Genomic DNA, 21,185 nt, shown 5'->3' on the forward strand with positions numbered 1-21,185 from the left:
TGTGTGTGTGTGTGTGTGTGTGTGTGTGTGTGTGTGTGTGTGTGTGTGTGTGTGTGTGTGTGTGCGTGTGTGTGTTTCCATGCCAGGCCAGGTCTGCTGTGCTTGCACTTGACAGCGCCTGCTGTTATTGGACACACTGGGCTCAGCTGGCACCACAATGTGTAAGTGTGTGAGTGAGAGAGAGAGACCTTGTGTCTCTTTGTGTCCCTGCCTTTATGTGCGGGACAGGCTCCATCTCTCTCTGTCTGTGTAAGGGCTTCATTTTATTATGTAAAAGTGTGTCCACCCATTGACAATTATAAAGTGCTGCAATTGTGCCCCTCTCTCTCTCTCTATCTCACACTCACTCACACACACACACACACGCACACACACACACACACACACACACACACACACACACATGTCATTATAAGAAGTCACAGGCCTCCCAGCCCATTACTGAGGCCCCTGGGGGCCCCTCTTTCATCACCAATGATTTAAACAGCCACTCCAGCTGGGACGCCGTCACTCCCCAAAAAACACCAACTGAATCACATACAAACAAAAGTGGTGGAGGGATGTTTCATAAAATATATAGGAAACCACCTTATTGATTTATCCTGGTTATTACAACACATATCCTTAATGGCCAGTCAGCTAAAACTATGTTTTCTTTGCTTGGGTTTTCGACTCAATCCTGGGTAATAAATATCAATATTTAAACCAGACCATCTGTTTATTTGCACCACACTCATCTTTTGATGTGAAATTCTCATTACGTGGCTCACCTGCAAAACAACAATTTTCAGCTACCTTGGTCCATCACTCTTTTGTTAATATGTCACTGAGTTCTCCTGACAGACAAAGGACAATGCATGCACACAGCCTCCCGCTGCCGTAATCCCAGCATCCATTGCATGTGTCAAATGACAGAAGCTTCAGATAAGGTGTGAAGACGCCCGGCCTTTCAACAACTATGACTCCAGGGACAGAGAGAGAGAGAGAGAGAGAGAGAGAGAGCTGCAGAGAGCGTAGCCACTAGAAGCAGCTATGTTAGCATACGTCAGTTTTGTGATATGTGCCGCTGATGAAAGCTTTGGCGCCTGTAGGTGGAGCTTGGAGCTGACTAGCCGGGTCCTATGGGATCTGCTGCGACAGGCTTTGATGCTGCCGACAGAGATGTTCCTTTCACTCGTGCTACTCAAAGCACAAGAGCAGGGGCATGTTTACATTCGGATTGTTTATCTACACTGTGCATCCACCTGTGGACACAGCACATTAGTCTTAATATGTGTTGATTTTGCAGACACAGTTACTTGGAGTTTTGTCCTCCCTTTAGCTGATATGGCTCAGCAATGGCCGCTCATAACTTCATCATACATCATCTATAGAGCTAAATAAACACTGACTATATGTTTGTTGCGTCTATGAATACCTGTAGATAACAGTATCTTTGTGTGCGTGTGTGTGTGTGTGTGTGTATGTGCTTCACAAAACACAGGAAAATGGAAGAAAAAGTTGATGAGGCCGCTGTCTGTCAACCTGTTTAATGCCGGCACAAAATCCCTTAGGGACTGAGGATGTTTATTCCACCTACTGTTTTGTTAGCACAGACTGATGCTCGTGCTCTAGCAAGATGTTAGCATGAGTTTTCCAAAATGCAGTAGTTAGTGGAGAGCCTGACTACGGAGCTACAGTGCATCCATCACTGTCACTGTCCATACTCTGTGTATACAGTCTCCTGCCTGTATAATAAGGCTGAATTCATTTAATTCTGTAGCGGTGCTAAAGAAAATTTAAGAAAAAGTTCCCCCAATGCACACAGGCTGAGGATATGTTGCTGAAGTGATGGAGAAAGACACTCTGAACTACACTTCACACTAAGGGAATGGATTGGCAGGAGAAAGACGTGGGTGATTAAAGAGACAGCAGAGAAGGGAAGGGAAGGCAACAGGGAGAAAGAGCCTTCAATGAGTTTGGGGAAAGACATTTGGTCTATTTGATAATCAACGATAGAATGATCTCAAAGAATTTATTACTGCTGCACACAGGGAGACAGCTGCACTGTGTGGCCATCATGAGACTGCAGCAGAGGGATAAAAGTGTCTTTTGTATTAAACAGAAGAGAGACAGAGCGTAAGACAGTGAGGGACAGAGAGACAGGCCAAGAGATCTGGTGGGAGGGCCTTCAGAGATGGAGAGGTGATTAGGATTCGACAGTTGAGAGCTGAGGACAGAAGGAGAGATGAGTGTCTCATCTTCTCGTCTTCCTTCGATTCCTCCATCCTTACCTTCATCCCTCTCCCGCCCACTCTTTCTTCTCTCTGCTAATCTTCTCATTTCCTCCTGTTTTTCCTGTTCTTCTTTATCCGCCCCGTGCTCTCTTTCTTAAATATTTAATATGCATTCATCTGTTACCAGATATGTTGTGTCAAAACAGCAAATTACCTCACCTCCCTCTTTTCCCTCCATTGCTCCATCTCCTTCCTCCATTACTACGCTGCCTTTCCATCTCTCTGTTCCTCCATCTTTCTTCCCTGTCTCCGTTGTCTCCACATCCAGCTCCAGTCTTCTCCTCATGCAGCGTATCCTTCTCTGTAGCTCTCCTTCCTTCCCCCACTCTACATCCTCCACTCTGCTGGCCTGTTATCTCTTCCTGTCGCTTGCCTCCTCCCTTCCTCAGTCTCGTCCTTCCCTCACGTGTTCCCTCAGCGTTTTTGGCTGAGAGTTTTTGCTTGGTTCTGTGACCTTTAAAAAACTGCTGATCAAATTCTGCTGCTCTGCCCATTATATACAACATAGACAGGGGAGGTGGGGATAAAGAGGAGGTCAGGCTAGGTTGGGCCGGCATAGATAGCAGGATGAAGAACCTGGAGGAAGATGGGAGGAGGTATGGAAAGTAGCTGGGAGGGAGTGGAGAGGCAAAACAGGTTGAAAATATCCAACAAACAAACGCTGTATGAGTCACACAAGGAACATCACGACGAGGAAAATATATGTTGTTGTTCCGTTTCCTCCTCATTCATTCTGAAACCAGAATTTTTTTGCTGCCTCTGTATTCCTCGTAAACTTTATTCTCCTAATAAAACTCCGAAGCGATCGTGGTTTATTGTTAACTTAATTAAGGCCACTTGCCTGCTCCGTATCCCACTGTGTACAGCAAAAGCAATCTCCTATCGATTCGGTTCACACAACGATCAATTCATCTCCATTGGAAGCTATTAGGGACCATTTGTGGCTACTTAGGGCTTGGAGAGAGAGGGAAGGACGGCAGGGAAGATGGGGCGAGCAAAGAGAGAGAGGAAAAATATATAAAAGGATGTAGAGGATAGAAAAAAAGAAAGGGAGGAGCAAGTGGAGGGGATGGAAAGAGATACAGAAGAAAGCCGGAGATGGAAAAAGACAATGATGATCACAGGTGAAAACCTTTCCATTACATATCCAATTTCCCTACTCAGGCCCACTCATTGCCATCACAACTGCTCAATCATATCTGTAATAGCCATAAAGTCCTTAGTCACTCAGCTATAGATAGACTGCACACAACTCCTAAGAGTCCCACTTACACCAAGATTACAGGACAGCCGCCCGGCTGTGGTCATAAACAATGGTTTATAACATAACAGCATAACAGTGGTAACATACATCTATCTAATAAAGCATGACTCCTCTGTGTGTGCGTGCGTGTGTGTGCGCGTGGGTGTGTGTGTGTGTGTGTGTGTGTGTGTGTGTGTACTTATGTCTGTGTCTCTGGTTCTGTCTTTGAATTCTACTTTACACTTGCTTTCCTAGGTACCCAATGAACTTGGGGTTTGAATTTTGGAGCAATTTGGACATCAGTAGATATTGGATATTAACATAAATATAAAAACTAAACAGACAAACAATAAAGGTGGGGCAAAACATTGATGGCAAAAAAAACCTAAAAAAACTGCACATCCCACGCAGACAACACCCGCAAAACGCAGCAGGCTGGACAGCAGCAGGTGGAGGGGGGGGGGGGCTTTACCGGTTTTGACTCCAGTACATTTTTTACTGCTTCCAACGTTACATGATTGCTGGACATGCCAAACACACTTTTCTCTCAGTTTGCCACTCCAACTTTCACCACTAATTACTTATTAAATGAATACCCCGGTTGAAATATACAAATTAAACACCTATTACTACCTCATGTTTGGTAACATTACGCCTATAACGTATACCTTCCTCAAAGAAGCCAAAAACCTGGACATTGTTTTACAAGAAGCCAGCTTTACATGCATCGCTACATTCAAAACTTCTACACAGTACCAGATATATTGATGTATACAACGGCTGCGACTATGTTTTAAAGTGGCGCTATGATTATTTGGCAATTCCTTCGCCGTTTTCTTGCAAGTTTCTCTATCCAATTAAGGTAAATTGAGCTAGCCTTTACTGTAACTAAAGCTTAGTAGTAGGTTATACAGTGGAGTTGCATTTTAAGTTGTTCGGGGCCCTTCTGTAAGTAATCTTAGGGTACATGATTCTGAGAATTCCACAATCAGCAATGCCACAGGCCAAGCAATCGGCCTGTTCCAAACAGGCACATTTTGAACAGGCACTCTGCTAGAATAGCTGATGTGTTACCTGTGCATGAGTTAGCAGACCTTTCCAGACCGTTGTGTTAAGCTCCATCTGAGCCCTGAGGTGGACCTTTCAAAACGTCCTGATCTCATGTGTTTTCTGCGCCAGTGAAGGAGATTATCAAGATCCTTTGGGAGATATGGATTAATATTTAGGTCTGTGTGAGAAATTTCACCACATGGTGTTACGTGCTAAAGTGAGGGTGGGAAAACCCACCAGGGTTTATATAATATGGGAAAGAAGTAGCAATGTTTCTAAGCTGGAAATAAACTTTATGTCAGAATACATTTTTCTATTTCCATACCCACAGAAAAATCAGGAATTCAAGACTTAAAGATCTATTAAAGGAATAGTTTGACAAGATCGCTACCACTCTTGTTTCTGTCTGTTAAACATGTGAGGCATGTTTTAGTGATCTTTAGAGGTGCTAGTAGGTCGACGTTGCTACTACGTTTTGTGCAGTGATTGTTGGACAGAGACAGGCAAGCTGGTTCCTCTTGTTTCTAGTCGTTGTGCTACGCTAACCTAACGGACTGCTTTTATTAAAAGGACAGATATGAGATTGATATTCTCATCTAACTCTCCACCAGAAAGGGAAAAAAGCAAATTCCCCAAAATGTCCAAATAAAGAGAGTTCCAAAGTTTAAGAGACCCTTATCAGAGGACCTTAAAAGAGCTACTGGTGATTTAAGTCTACACAGAGCTCTAATATAGCCAGATGCCTGACCATGAAGAACTTTAAAAGTGATCACAAATTTAAATTAATTGAATTTAAATTCAATTAATTGAATTTAAATTGGGTTCTGGATTTGATGGGGAGTCAAATTGATGTGATCAAGATCTGAGTTGCATGAGCTCTTTAAGGCCCTGTTCAAAAGCTATGCAGCAGCATTCTAGACAACTTGTAAATCAATCACAAATGTCTTGCTAAGAAACAAAGGAGTTACATTAGTCTTGGCATGACACAAGGTCTAGCAATACTGGTCAAAACTGACAACTAAACCTTTAAAAAGTGTTGTTATGGTGTCGTCTATGTTGTAATGTAATGTGGAGCATGGTTGCTATGATGAGCGTACGGTTTAGGTATATTTGACCAGTTCATGGTAGCTCACAAAACAAACAAAAAATACTAAAGAACTGAACTGATTGGCTCAAAAAGGTTGTTTTTGAAGTGGAAGGGTATGTCAAAATGTGTGGAGAGTAGAAACCTAAATCACCTCTGTCCATTGGATGAGGTTCAAGACAAGGGGGTTGACCTGAGGTGGTTTCTGCCCCAAAGGGCGAATCGCATCGTCCTAATTAACCCAAAAAACAAAAGTAGTATTGTCCCTGCCCCGCTAAAGATAGAATAAAGCTCAATGTGAATGTACCAAAAACACACATTCATACAATTTAGACTTAATAATTTAACACTAGATGAGTATGCTTAAGCCATATTATCATTTGAATGGTACAACAGGAATTGTTGTTGTTAAGTAGGCCCATTGTAGAAACATGCAATTTCACAATAAATAAAATGAACAAGATGTGAAGGAATATAAAAGTCCTTCCTTTCTTCTGTTGTAGAAATACATCTGTCATAATTACAGCAGACTGCATATTGGCGACACAAATCAGTCAGACCCAACACTCAAATAGTAGCCTAGATCCTGGTCCAGATGATACGCATTTGGTTCATCTGTTTTGCACATTTGTTGTCCCGTCATAATGTCAGCTTTTATGCAGTCTATCTTGCTGTCACGACTGTCGACAGATGGAAAGAGAGGATGGCAGCAGTATTAGCCAGTTAGCAACACCCTGTAAGTACCCAGAAGTGTCATGTGGAACAACCGAAATGGATCAAGATGGCAGTTTGTTAATGAGACCTGTGCTGTAGAGGAGCACTTGCAGGCTGTCATTATGGTCACTCATCTCTATGCTACAGCTCCAGACAGGCTACTTAGAACTGTGATGAGCAACTGCCGGCCCCCATGCAAGATCTAGTTTCTCGCCTAATTTGCAATATTAAGCCCTAGCACCTGAACAAATTGTAACTGCGGTTTTAGTCCCACGAACGTCCGACATACTTAAATGAAATGTCATCGGAAAGACTGATAGACCTTAACTAAATCTTTCTGCTGCTGGAATTACTTTTGTTCGGTCACTGAGTCTGCTTCTCTTCTTCTTGTTCTTTTGTCGTTTTTATCCTTAGCTTGGAATGTCACTGACAAAGTGCTTCAATGCTGCAATACATTCAGCTTCTTGCACACTTGAAACAAGTATCCGAGCACCACATGTTGAGAAGTTGTTTCAGCACAGCAGTCGAGATAAAGATGTTTCGAAGCTGGCAACGTGGTTTCACCTATTAACTAAATGGGCTGTGCTGTGTTCGGACCATTGACTTAAAGTATGACGTTGCCAGAGCTTCAATTTTACACAGTAGCATCCTACTGTACGCTGACAACGTTTGCATTCCTCGTACTTTACGGTCCTTTGAATAAAAGCTATTAACTAGATGGTATTGCATACTGGTCCCATCATGTTTCTTGAACCCCATTGGGTTTTGAAGGTCATCAAAATACCTGTATCTTTGTCTGATAAAGAAGGGTAATTTCAACATAGCTGAATATTGGTCATTGCCATTAATACTTATAATGCACCATTCGGCCAATCTTCCCTCTACACTTGTCCCTCGTCCCTCGTCCCTCTGCCCCTTTGTCCCGCCACAAGCACCTGCGATCCATTTCACATCTCCTTGTGAATTAACTGGAGTGATTAATATTCTTACGAAACATTTCTTTATGTAAACGTGGCATTTAAATGTCAGAAACACCAGCTAATCAGTTTGGTATTTCAACAGATCGTCCCTCTCTGTCTGTGACTGTCTGCCCCTCTGTCTCTATCTATTTCTGCCACTGCTCTTTTGTTTTCTGTCAGCTGGGCGCTGCTCTCTCTTTGCCTGGAAACGACAATGAAAAAAGGTCTGACTTGAAATGCTGGCATTATCATTTGAAAATTTGCTTTTTCTTTTCTGTCTTTAACTGGTCCGAAGTTGCTTTTGATTGATATAGGAAGGATAATTGATAAGTAACAATTTAGACTTGTTCCATTTATTGAAAAAGGATAAAATAGTTGGAGCTTGCCACAGCAGATCGAGGTATGATCCTAAACTGTGAGGTACAATTGACGGCTTGTCCCCATCCCCAAAATACAGACAGAGGGAGGGTTATTTATAGCATCTGAATGGTGCACTCACAACAATACGCCCACATGCAGTCAAGTCCCCACAAATCCAAATACACACAAAACCCAAGCCAGACACCATGGATAGGCTAGATCCACACACACGGGGCTGGAGGATATTCTCTCTCAGCAGACTATCAATCAGATATCATTAGACTGCCTCAAACAAGAACATGTGTGTGTAGGTATGGTGTGGTGTGATGTGGTGTGTGTTGGACTGTGTCTGCCCTGAGCTGATACTGAGCTGAATGTGTCATTAGTAATAATTGCCGGTTGCAGCAGAAGCGCTTTACAGTTATTTACCGTGATTGACCGACTGGCTATAGTTATATACATATTAATGGAAAAAAAAATGCTTGCTTTTTCAAAACATTTTTATTTCTTTGTCTCCCTTGCCTGGTATCTATCTCTGCCTTATTAAACAAACCATGTAGTAGCAAATATGTTTTCCTTTATCCTGTGATGTGTTAGTCTTCCCCACTGCTTTCTTTTGAAAAGTTTCTCTTCCTCTAGCCGTCATTCAAATTGCCTTTTTCCGTCTGATTTGGCCTGACCTCTGACATTATCAGAGGCAAGCAGAACGTGGGAAAGGCTTGCATTTGCCTCAATATGTTTTAACTGCTCTGCCGCTTTAATCCTAACTGAAGCGATTTTGACAAAAGCACATAAGAGAAAAGAAGACAACAGAGCTGGACAGCTATCGCTTGGATTAGATCACTTGTTCAATGACAGAGGATGGGGGGGGTTCTTTAAATTTCAAATCACAGTTCTGATACATTATTCAGAACTGTGTGATGGATTTTAGAGCTGTTAAGGGTAGAAAGCTTTTCATGCCCCATGGTTGAACATTCAAAATTCAAAACTGTACTGTATAGCTAGCCTGGTCCAACCAGACTGGCACATTTCATTTGTACAGAGGGGAGACCAGCAAGGCTTATATTTAGCGTTAGCTAAATAGCTAGCTTTAGCCTCATAGCGTTAGCCTTGGCCAACTCTTTCACCACTAACGGAGCGAGCTGGAACATCAAATTTCCACAACATCCTGGCCACCAACAAAACTCAGCAAAGATTGTTCTTGCTCGGGCTTTAACTTCTGAATATTCTGCAGCGTTGCCACAACGAACTTGTGTGTTTTTCCGCCGCCACGGAACTACAACTCTAGTGCACAGCCTCAACGTCATCGTTCTCAGCCACTCCCTCTGTTCGCTGATTGGACCGGTTAAAGTTTGGTCGGAGAAAACCCAAAAATATATACCGCAAACCCTGATGGTGTACTGAAGGGAAATGAAAATTGCTGAAGTGTTTTCAAACACATGTCAGGAGTTATACAGTTTGTGCAAAGGCTTTTGTTCTTCTGCTTTCCCTCTCCTGGCTCCTTGATGGTTTGGTTATTGCCTTTTTTACAGACTTCTTTATCTTTCAACCCTCCCAGGCTCTCCTTTTCTCTCCTCTCAATTTTTTTCTTTTCTTTATGAAAAGTCCCTCTCCTCTGTCTTAATTTTTTGCTTATCAGTTTTTCTTCTCTCTTTCTCCTTAATCATTTCCTTTTCTTTTTCTATCAGCCTGTCTCCCTCTTTCCTTCTTGCCTCTGCTTCCATTATCTCTCCTTTCTCGTCTATCCTACTCTCACTCCACGTCTCCGTTCTTCCCTCCCTCTCCTAATCAGCTTTCTGTGTTACCCACCACCCCCCAAACACACACGCACACGCAGACACACAGTAGCATCTCTCAGTCAGTTTGTAAATGAATTATCAGCCCACCAGTGGTTTTCCTTTCGTTCACTCTTATATCTTAATGGCTGATCTATGCAGGCAATGCTTTTATGAGGATAAAATGTTTGAGAGTGTGTGTGTGTGTGTGTGTGTGTGTGTTGGTTAGAACGAGGGGGGTTCAACTGCTGCATGATGAATAGGAAGTATAAGAAGGACCTCTATAGCACCCAGGGGCTCTCGTTGTGTGTGCATGCTTGTGTAAGCAGTGTGTGTCCTGCTTGTTTTAAGTATGCGGTTCATTGTATGAGCCTGGATTTTGTCTGATTTCTGTGTGCGTTAGCAATGTAATGGTAGTGCACATGCTGTGTCTGTGTGTGTGTGTCTGTGTGTGTGTGTCTGTGAAAATGACACCAAGCAAACCCACAGATGGACGCCCAGCAGGCTAAGAAACATTAGGTGTGCACTAACACAACACACACACACACACACACACACACACACACACACACACACACACACAGGTAAGTAGATAATATCACTTAATAACCTCATGGGAACCTAATTAAATCAACCACATCATTGGTGATTGTGTATGTGCGTGTAACACATGACTAAGAGAGGAATACAAGTGAGTATATGTGTTGTATAATTGTCGGTAACGACAATTACTTTTAGTCAATACATATTACAAAACCTCAAAATGTGTGAGGTGCATTGTATCCTAGAACTGACTGCAGCTTGAAAACAGCCAGGTAGACTTTTACAACACAAACTATTCCCTAAAATGTTTCCGCTCCTTCAGTAAGTCAGGAGACAAAAGCATCAGTGTGTTTTATTGTGTTTTGGTCAAGGGCCAAGACTAAATTAACCAGGCTGAATGGGAGACATGAAAAGCACCTGTGGTGTCCCAGCTGACAATGAACTGCCTGCCAACTTTTTCACCTTATTTAAATGAGCTTCATTGTCCTTACAGCTCTCATGGCATCAATGGGTGCTGGGTGCTTTATGTTCTCCTTCTCACTGTTATGAAGCAGAAAATGTGGCCATATTTCCATAAAATTACTCTGGGTGCTATCACCGAGGCCACACTGCTGATCACCTATTCGCTGTCAGTGGAGCACATCCAGCCGGCACTTGGTCCTGGTGTGTGTGTGGACATGAAGCCTCGTCTGTGCGTTTACTATACAAAAACGCCCACAAGCAGATTGCACTTAAGCCATTTATGGTGCTGTAAATCTGGAAGCCTCTGCAGCTACCTGCTACTACAGACCAAACAGAGAGTTTTTCCCATTAGGCCAAATGTATTTTCAGTTGAGGACTGAGCTGGGCGAGCCTTGTCTCTGCTTCCCTGGCACACTTGGCCTGGTTTCCGAACTGGGTTGTCCACGAATCCTTTTCAAATTTGTTTTATTCGGTGGTTCTGGCACAGCTACTGACAAACTGATTCATTTGTAGGACAAACTGGGGCTGCAGGTGCTTGCTGAATCCTAACAAGATGAAATCAGACCACTATTTGATTCACAGGGAACTTTAATTCAATAAACTCATACCTTATATCAGGCTGTAACTTATGATTATTTTCATTGTTGATTGTTTGATTAACTAAAACGTTGTTGAAAAATGAAAAGTCAGTTTGTTTTTGTTGTTGGTTTGGTCTTGGTTGACCAACAGTTTAGCATTTTACGTCCTTAAAAAAATTTTAAACTGAGAAAAGTAGCGAATCCTTTCATTTGAGACAGGAGAGCAGTACATTGTCTTGATAAATGACTAAACCGTGTAATTACTTGTTCCTGTGTGTTTGTGTGTATGATTCCAGAGTTACTGCCCAAATTACTGTGTGGTCCTCTTAATGCTCGTCTGTAATGTGATTTATCAACCATTTCAATCCATCAAAGGGGTTTGTGTGTGTGTGTGTGTGAGGGTGTGTGTGTGTGTGTGTGTGTGTGTGTGTGTGTTTGTGTGTGTGAGTTTCAGCTTCTGTGCCCGTGTTCATCCTCTGTAAAGCCAACAGACCACTCCAACTGACACACTACTTAAAGATATTACTCTTCAGCCTCTTTAAACAGTCCTAGCTGAGCTCTTACAAAGTCTCTACTGGTTTTTTCCTCTCTACACAGACAAAGAGGAAGAGGGAAAGTGTGTTTTGCATGTTTGTTTTTTCATTAACCTAATGGCACCCACAGGGAGTCTGCACTTTGTTTTAGTGACCATTTAGGATAAGAACTGTTGGAATGTTGTGCTGGGAACCTTTACTGAATTAAAATGAATGTAATTGTCATAATTAATAATGACATTTATGTTTCTGTTTAGAATCATTATTTTTTTAATCATCTTTGGTGTTCGCTTGTTGTTGCTGTCCAAACTACTGCGTTTTCATTTTTAAACAGTCTTTAAAATCTCCGCCCACACAAGCGCTTAGGCTCCGTGGCAAAACTAATCTCCTTCTTTACGAAACACATCTGATCTAACTCCACGTAGATCACATGACCTTTCGCATCCACAGGGAATGCTGGTGTAAACATGAATCAGATTGTCTGTTGTTACTCTTTGGTTGAAAATCATGGATGTATACTGAGAAATAATGACAAATTCTTCGGAGAACAATGGCTGAATGTGTTACTGGTATATGTAAGCCTACCTAACCGATAACTGACTGACGTGCATTTACGTTTCCAAAGGTCTTCGTTTGTGCCCGTCCACACCAAACCCTGTTTTCATACCAAAATGGGGTCTACAGCGTTTTTGGTTTTAGGGGCTTGGAAACTCTGTAGTAGTGTAGATGTGAGGCATAAACATAGCAAAAGATATTTGTTTTTTTGTTTTCGCCTTCCTACTGATCACTATGGCTGCTACCTGCTCAGTTTCCTCTCTTAATAATCCCAAGGATATTGAATTACTAATGTGTAATGCTTGTCAGCAATAGAAGGACGTTTATTAAATGAAAATGCCATTAAGACTAAATTTTATGAGTACAGAACATGGATCTGAGAGCTATAATGAGCTCAGAGGAAATATTTAAGTTCTCCAGCAGGTTTTATTTCCCTTTCAGTAAGAAATAAAAACTACTGCCAATTTACAAAAACATTCACTCACACAAGCTTCTAGTAGTGTTCAGTTGCAGAGACTGCACTAGATGCATGCAGTGATGACGGGTGGATTTTGTCCTGTTAAGCTGTATGTTAAACTGCAGGTAGTTATATTCTTCTTGTCACATAGCCTCTGCAGTGCAATGTTGAAATGGTCTCAGAGTCACTCATGATCCACGTTAAGGGGAAAACTGCACAGCAAACTGTAGCAAAATTAATTTGGTATTGATTTTTAATTTGAAGGAGCAGTCTGGGGCTCTTCTTTGTTGTGTTTGGAAAGTTTCAAAGACGTAATTTCTCTCCCTGAAAATTGGGTGCTAAAAACTGGGGAAGTCAATTCTGTGGAGCTGCTGGAGCGCTGCCACACTGATGCTGTTTTAATAAGGAGAGCAAATAATAAGAGAGTCTCATTCTCCCACCCACATGCTGTGCTTACAGTATGGGTGGACTTCCAAACTACTAGCAGCATTACTTACCATATAAAGAATTATCAAGGACCTTGGACCTAAAATAGCCTATTTAGGATGCTCACTCTGTGGATGATGATATCCAAGTAACAACAACACACCTTTTCCACATTTCAATTCACCAGAGTCACTAAGCTTGTGGATTTTTGCATTAAAGGTGCCATGACATGGTGCTTTTTTGATGCTTTTATATAGACCTTACTGGTTTCCTAATACCATATCTGCAGTCTCTTTCCCAAAATTCAGCCGGGGTTCAGAATTACAGCCAGTAGAGCCAGTCCTACCAGGGGTTTTCCTTAGGATGTGACATTTCTGTGTCTGTTGCTATACAGCAGAGCAGAATACCCAGCGCTCGGTTTACACCTATCGCCATTTCTAACCACTTGGGGACCATTGGCAGGCTGGGGGAACGCATTTTATTGTTAAAAATTAATCATAAAGTGAAATCGTCATGCCATGGGACCTTTATTCGCAATCCAACTTTGGTTCAATTTGATCCCGAGGGGACGTAGAGCCGGAGAGTCCAAAAATGGAAGTTGCTACTGCTAACGCTATCTTATTAGCTTGGACCCTTCACTTTTATTTAAACCCCTAACTGTTCCACAAGAGTGCAAAGTTCTGCAGACAATTATGAGCCTGAGACAGGAGCTGATGGTACAAATGTGAGTGTGAACTTATTGTCTTGTGAGCGGCAGAGCTAAGCTAAAGATCCAATAAGTTTGCTTATTGGTCATTAGTACATTTGTTAACATGGAGAGCTTCTTTTTCCCTCTTTGATTGTTTTCTATTGAATAAAATGGCTGCACAATGGTGAACAAAATGCCAGCAAAGTGGGGAGTAAACAGAAGAGTAGAGAAAATCTCTGGGGGCCATCCTAACTGACTGGCGATAGACCAGCTGGCTAGTTTAGTTAGCAATTAGCTTGCCAGCTCAAGAGTACTTCACTAACTATTATTTCTCATTATTCAAGGAGACAGATGTAACGAAAAAAGAACAATGCAAGAATGACTTTACACAAAGGACAATTCATTTTTACCTATGCATCAGTTTCTCATGAATTAGACAGTTTTTAGGGGGTGGGAACAAAGTTTCTATAAACCCTACTGACTTAATTACAGTCGGATGATGAGCAAGTGTAACGAGACCTGTCGTGTTTAAAACAATGACCTTTGGTTGAGCCACGTTACAACTTTTCTTGCTTTGTTCTTGTGGGAAACTAATCAAGTAGTCAGTGCCAGTGCTGTGCTTTCAGGATTTACAATTTACTGTGTGTTTACTACAGAGTAAGTGTTTAAGCATCTGATACGTCCCAACTTTTCTGTGATAGGAAGGGAACACTGCTTGTAGTTGTTAAATGCTGCAGGTATAAATGGAGGTTTTAATGTGTTATCACTGAGTTTTGGAATGGATTAATTAAAACTGAGCTGTATGTGAAAGTGGTTTGTGAAGTTTACCTTTGACTTTGGAAACGCAGCTTAACAAAAACAGACACATGCTTCCTTGAACTTGTAGCCGTCCTCAGCAGAGTTTGCACAGTTGTCATGGAGATATACAGTAGTTATGTAAAAGTATGGTTACGTTTTGGTTAGGTTAAGACACAAAAACAACACTTGGTTATGGAAAAATGTTGGTTTAGGTTACGTCTTCAGTAAGGTCAGAGGCACCTTAATTGTCATGGTTACAAAAACAACCAATTGGTTATGGTTAGGGAACGATAGCGATGGTTAAAAGAAACTATTGTAGACTGTTGGTAGGAAACAAACAGCTGTCTCAAGTGTTAAAACTTTTTTTTTAAAGTTTTACAGTCCAACCTCCTTCCTCTGCCGACTTTGTGGTACTATAACAACATCACACTACTTCCTTCTTTGCTTTGCTCACAATGCACAATAGTCAGATTCTGTCGGCTGCTAGAGGGCTTTATCATTTTAATATGATCATATTTCATTTTTCTGCATTTGCTGAGGTGACTGTTGAGTCTCAGCAACAAGGCTAAGCCCCACACAAACCACTTACAAACCACCCATCAGCACATTTCCCCTCCTCCCCTTCCTTTCTCCAGCTCACCTGTTTATTCCCTTTGGTTCCACCCTTATGTGTCCTTCACTCCTCTCTTTTTCCTTCCTCCTCCCCTTTGTGAACCACCTTCCTATATCTCTGCTCGGACATTACTCCCTCTCTGCAGGCATAGGTACCTATACCTGATCCATTTACCTCTTCCCTTCCTTCCTTTCCTCCTACATCTCTCTATGCTTATCAATCCTTTCCTCTCCTTCATACCACCTTGTCTCCGTGTCCCCATCTGCTGCAGTTTTATTTAACCGTCCGTCCATCCTCCACACCTTCCGTTTGTTCCTTGGACCCGCTGGTGCATGTTTATTTGTCTCATCCTTCCTATGCATCCCTCAATCCTTCCTACATCTCTCTCTTTCTGCTACATCCTCACCTGTCCTTCACTGCATCGCTCCCTTCTTTAGTCCCAAATTATCACCACTGGCACTCCAAAGCAGCAGACAAAGTCACACTTGGACAGACTGCACCATCACCTTTGCACACGCACACGCACACGCACACACACACACACACGCTCGACACTGTAATCAACCCGCCACATGCAGAATCACACACATCACTGCTCCTCTTGTTCCCAGGTCTTTAATACACACTAACTCCACACACACACACACTCTCAGATGTAATCACTGTGAGTGCTGAGAGTGCAGTGCAGAGGAGTGAGACTTCTAAATGCTACTGCCCGCCATCAATCATAAAATCCTTTCTGGGGATTGGACAGCTGACACTGTCTGCATTACCGCATCGTCTCCCTTTATTTCAATCAATCATGTCCTCCACACTGCAAAAGGCCCACAGATTACCAAATGATATTGGCTGGCTTTCATCTGACTCAATGAATGATTATGCCGGATTCAGAGAAGAGATTTGCTTTATTTTGTTTTGTTGTTTGTTCAGGTTGTGTTTTTTTTGTTTTTCAGTGAACCTTTTAAATGTGCTGCCTTTGTTAGACATGGGCAGGATAATAACTACTGCACACTTGTAGAGATGCCTCGTGACTCTTTAAAGCTTTACCCTAGAACAAGCCTGTCTGAAAAGAGAAATGGTGTTTTCACACTCCGTGGGGTAAAGTCCTCCCACAGGCTTCCAGAAGAAGTTGTGCGTTCCCCTTCAACTAACTCTTTTAAGAATAGGTTGGATGCATTTTTCCTGTCCAAAGGTGTAATGTAAAATTATAAAGCGTTTCTGTTATTTATGTAACTTATTTACGAATCGTTGGGAAACTTTAATCATTTTGTTTTGTGTTGCTCGAGTCTGGAATTGGGGATTTTATCTCCTGTACCAGAATTTTTTTCAATAAATTTTAATGTGATATAAAATTTGACTACACAGGATGTGGCAGTATAGAATTGATTCTTTAATGTCTGTTGCATGAAGGTCACTGGAGTTACCAACTAAGCTACCCACATATATGTGTGTGTGTGTGTGTGTGTTAATGGCATGCTACCATATGGGACGTAGCATTTCTACAAGACTATGTATGTATGCATGCATGCATGCATGCGGGCGCACACACGCACACACACACACACACACGCGCACACACACACACACACACACACACACACACACACACACCACCATGTCTTCTACATTCAAAACAATTCTGTGCTTCTATTTTGGTGAGACGTGACTACAGTTGGCTGATACGTTGATAGGGAGCTGGGCAGAAAGCTGAGACTGTATCCGTATCTTACTTTAGCTGCTGTATTCAAAAATACAAGAGATTGCCAGATCTGATTACTGTGTCTGTGTGTGTGTATGTGTCAGTATGACAGAGGGAGCAGAAAAAAAAATAGAAGGCAGTAGTTGGTATGTGAGAGAGAGAGAGATAAGAGACGAGCCAAACCTGAGGGCAGGTGTGTAAGGTAATAAGACTAAATCAATTCATACTGAGAGGGAGAAGGAGGAGAGAGGGCATGAGAGGGGGATGGCAAAATGATTACAGGTAAAGATGAAAGTGCAATGTTGAGCTCTTTCTGCTCTCACACATCACCCAATATCGTCTATAGTCCTTAAAGGGATTCAAAACTGAAACAAAACTCTTCTACATTGATGCCTTCAGGGACCAAGTGAAGAGAAGCGGATTCACTGAATTCATATTGCAAGACATCAGAGCATAGAGCAGCAACACTAAATCTCAGTGTCTATGTGTGTACACGCCTGGCAGTGAATGGATATGAATGTGTGCATTTTCATCACAGTGCCTGTTCATTTGAGTGTGTAAGAGAACAAAGATCCAAGTAATATATTTATAGATCTAAATGGCAGCTTTTGAAGGAGCGACAGAAGACTTTGGCAGGCGATAGTCAAAATGTGACCCAACGCAGATCAGAAAGCTGCTGTCAAAACACGCTTTTGTACCGTTATTTTTTTCAAGCTACCAAACCGAAGAGGCTAACAAGTATCAGATCTGCAAAATTATGTGTTTAATCTTTGTGTTTTGAAAACACAAATGCACTTGGAAGCGATATTTACGCCTTTTACAAATTTGTGAAGCACAAGGAACTGGAAGGAAGACTCTTCACTGAGTTGTGTATATTTGATGTGTTAGTTGAATAAAGGACAGTATATGTGCTATAGAGTTGATTAATCAGTAAGGTATGTAGCATAAAACTAATGTTTTATTGTTAGGTCAATGCAAATTTGGCAACCGCATAAATCACATCTTAAAGAAAAGGTTTGACATTTTGAGAAGTACCTTTATGTGCTTTCTTGTCAAGAGTTAGATCAGAAGATCAATGCCACCCTCATTTCTGTCGGTTAAATATGAAGCTACAGGAGACGGTTAGCTTAGCATAAAGACTCCCAACAGCTAGTCTGGGCCTGTCAAGTTCAAAAATAGGCCTCCAGGAAGTCTCGCTCCTACCCTTAAAGCTTAAAGATGTGACAGTGCTCTTGATCTAAGGCAATTTAACATACTCGCACTAAATGGGCGCCATCTTGAATAAGTCTGCTTTAAACGAATTGCAAATTGTTCAAAATTCTGCTGCCAGACTTCAAACAGGTGCCCCTCGAAGGTCTCATATTACCCCTGTCTTGTTGGACCTCCACTGGCTCCCTGTAAAATTCAGGATTGATTTTAAGATTTTAGTGCTGACTTTCAGAGCCTTAAACGGTCAGGCCCCGCATTACATACTGGACCTTTTGAAGCCGTATTCCCCTGACCTCATTCTTCGGTCTTCTGGCCAGAACCTACTTGACGTGTTCAGAATACAATCTTGAATTGTACAAAAGATAGTTAACTTAAACGTGTTTCTGAAAACATTTTAAGCGAGAAATAGGCTATACAGTTGCTGAATCTGTCTGTTTTTTTGATCGACAAAGGTCAGTTTAATAGATTATGGTCCGATTTTGAGAGGCGACGAGCCGAGCCAACCGCTTGACAAAAGCATCAAAAGTGGGCCACTACGGCAGTAACCCCCAATCTCCCCAGGATGCGTAACGGCTGAGGATCTGCACAGCTCCGGCGATCCGCAGCCCTCCGGAGCAGATACGCAGAGCTTCTATTTTTGCCGGAGTGCACCGCAGCAATTCAGCACATGAAAGTTAGTGCGGCACAGGAAGTCGAGCATAGAAACTAAATAAAACATCCGGTTAATTTTCTAAATAAAATAGAGTGTGCTCACGGCGGATCACATTTCCCTGCACTACACCTTGATAACACAGAGTTGTTTCCTCTCTACTCCTCTGGATGGAAACAAATTGTTGTTCTTTTTGTGGTTCTAGTCTACATGAAGTTGCGAGATCTCGTGAGTCTTCGAGATTTCAGCTTTCAGTCACGGCCGCAGCCGTTCCACAACAACAGTATCGACGGACGGCGGAGTACGAAGCCAATCCGCGGCCGTTTCGCATCCTGTGGAAATTGGGGGTAAGTGGTCAGTGCACATTAGCAGTGTACTGACGGAAGTATGCGGAATGAGACACTGCCAGAGTGAGGAGAAATAGGTTTAAAATCAAAAGGATGATGTCCAGGCTCTCGAGTGATGGGTGCACAGGGTGAAATTGGATTTGTAACTGTCATGAAAGAGTCAAGGAAAATCTGTAGAGTAAAAAAAGAGCTGTTTATAAGTGTATGTTAACAGAACAATGAAACATGTCTGTTTTCCTCCAGACACACTGACCATTTCTTCGTTCCAGAACCAAAAAGGGAAACAAAAGTTTCCCCCAGTGTAGGCCTACTGAAAGCATGGTGACCCACCGGGACTAAGTTGCCCCCACCAGGCCTAAGCCATTTTTAAGATATTTTTTAAAGTGCAGTTACAGTGGGGCGGTTGGAAACTTAGGCGTAGTCATATTTTCAAATCTCCAGTTTGCTTTAAGCTTTGACTTAATGTAGGGTCCTAAGGAGTCTGTCTTATATCTGTTTTTAAATTCCAAATTCCATCTAATATTTGGTATTAATAAATGAATGCTGGCACCAGTCTGGGACTGGCCCTAGCCGGGCCCTCGTTAAAAAAAGACACTTGCTACTGGTCTTAAAAAACTTTTCTGGGGAAAACCCTGAATAGCATTTTATAATTTATTCTTAAGTCCAACTTGAGGGTCTTTTCAGCCTAATTATAAAGTTCAGTTAAGCATATTGTGGCCACATGTACTGACACATTGGCTACGCTGCACGCGTGCGTGTAATGTATGCAGACTGTGGACTGTATCTTTTAACTGGCTACACCGGCCGCGAACACACGGCGTAAGATTGTGTGAGTCACAGGATTGTTGTGTTGTTGTGTTGTTGGATTGTTGTGTTGTTGGATTGTGACTGCTGTTGTTTCTTCAGTTTTTTGAGTTTTTATTTAAAAGAAATATAGACGCTTTGTGATCCATTTCTGTGTAAAAAAATATTGACTGTCCTATTATCATGCTTGTAGAGCAGATCTTTGAAGGGCAAACGCACTGCTCTAATGCCCAGTGTTTAGTAGTTTCTCTGATTATAGTAAAAGCCTAGCGTTGGAGCATCTGCTACTGTCCCAGAATGACTAAGATATCAAACAAGCTGGAAAAAACCTCTTTTTGTTAGGATGCCAGCCGTATAAGGATATTATCCTGACATAACTGTCTATATCTGTGTGGCTATCTGGAGAGTAAATGTCTGTACCAAAATAGTTCTGTTGTCAGTCTTCATTATGGTGAAGGTGCAGCTACTTTCTTCTGTTGCTCAGCTGTCTGCATGTCGGAGCTTCGCGGGGGCCGGGCGACACACGCAGACACACACTGGCGCACACACCAGACGCCAGCCACCACGTCACTTCTGTTTACTGATGGCTATTGTTTACCTCAGGCTAATAAGTAGCAATTTTTGGCAGCCAGCCTTCCAAAAGAAAGCACAATAAAATGAAATGTTAACTGATTGACCGACAACGAGAAAAACGGCGTCTCAGTTCACCGTCCGGGAACACCGGCTGGTGTTCTGTGCATTGTCGGACACATGCGGCCACTTTCCTGAAACCGCTTGCGAGACTGACACAAGTCCACAGGGGCGTGTCTGTCCCGGCCTGTCTCCGCCTGTCTTTTTGGTATGCCGCTCTTATTGAGCTTTTAGGACAGTAAGCCAAAAGGATCATTTAGGCTCTAAAGGGCCACTGTCTGCTGTAAGACTGTGGCACGTACACACCATTTACTTCACTGTCACAAAGTCAACACCCAACATATTTGGCTGCCATCTATGGTCGTTACTGATCACAGCGGTGTTAAATGGCCCATTCACCCATTGATCATCTGTTCATCCATGCATCTTGGGTATCTATCCATCATCGATCCATCCTCTCTTGTTATTTTCCACCCCTCCCCTGCTTCCCCAAATCATATCCTCCTGCCCTCGCTTCATCCATTTTATTTATCCAAATCTCAATCCCTCCATTCCTATATCGATCCACACACAGACATTCATCTATCCTCTATGAATGTGAGTATAAATTAATATATCTATCCAAGCATCCTTTTTTCCCTCCTTCCTCCCTTGGCTCCTTATCCCAGTAGAAGGGCTTCTACAGCAAGCAAGACTCCACCACCGCTGCTGTCCCTGCACGTGAAAACACAAG

General features: G+C 42.3%; 1 protein-coding gene and 1 long non-coding RNA gene across 2 annotated transcripts in view; both read right to left on the reverse strand.

Moving 5' to 3' along the window:
* LOC117961177 overlaps positions 1-20,469 on the reverse strand; it is a 20,623-nt gene extending 154 nt beyond the window's left edge. Inside the window, exons 1-2 of the long non-coding RNA XR_004660338.1 lie at positions 20,372-20,469; positions 1,234-1,244 (exon numbers count right to left, since the gene is read on the reverse strand). This is a non-coding gene — a long non-coding RNA (uncharacterized LOC117961177). The remainder of the gene's footprint in view (positions 1-1,233; positions 1,245-20,371) is intronic.
* Positions 1-21,185, reverse strand: part of nkain2 (sodium/potassium transporting ATPase interacting 2) — a 74,456-nt gene that overhangs the window by 38,187 nt on the left and 15,084 nt on the right. The window lies entirely within an intron of this gene.

The sequence above is a fragment of the Etheostoma cragini genome, chromosome 18 (assembly GCF_013103735.1).
Source record: "Etheostoma cragini isolate CJK2018 chromosome 18, CSU_Ecrag_1.0, whole genome shotgun sequence".
NCBI classification, from domain to species: domain Eukaryota; kingdom Metazoa; phylum Chordata; class Actinopteri; order Perciformes; family Percidae; genus Etheostoma; species Etheostoma cragini.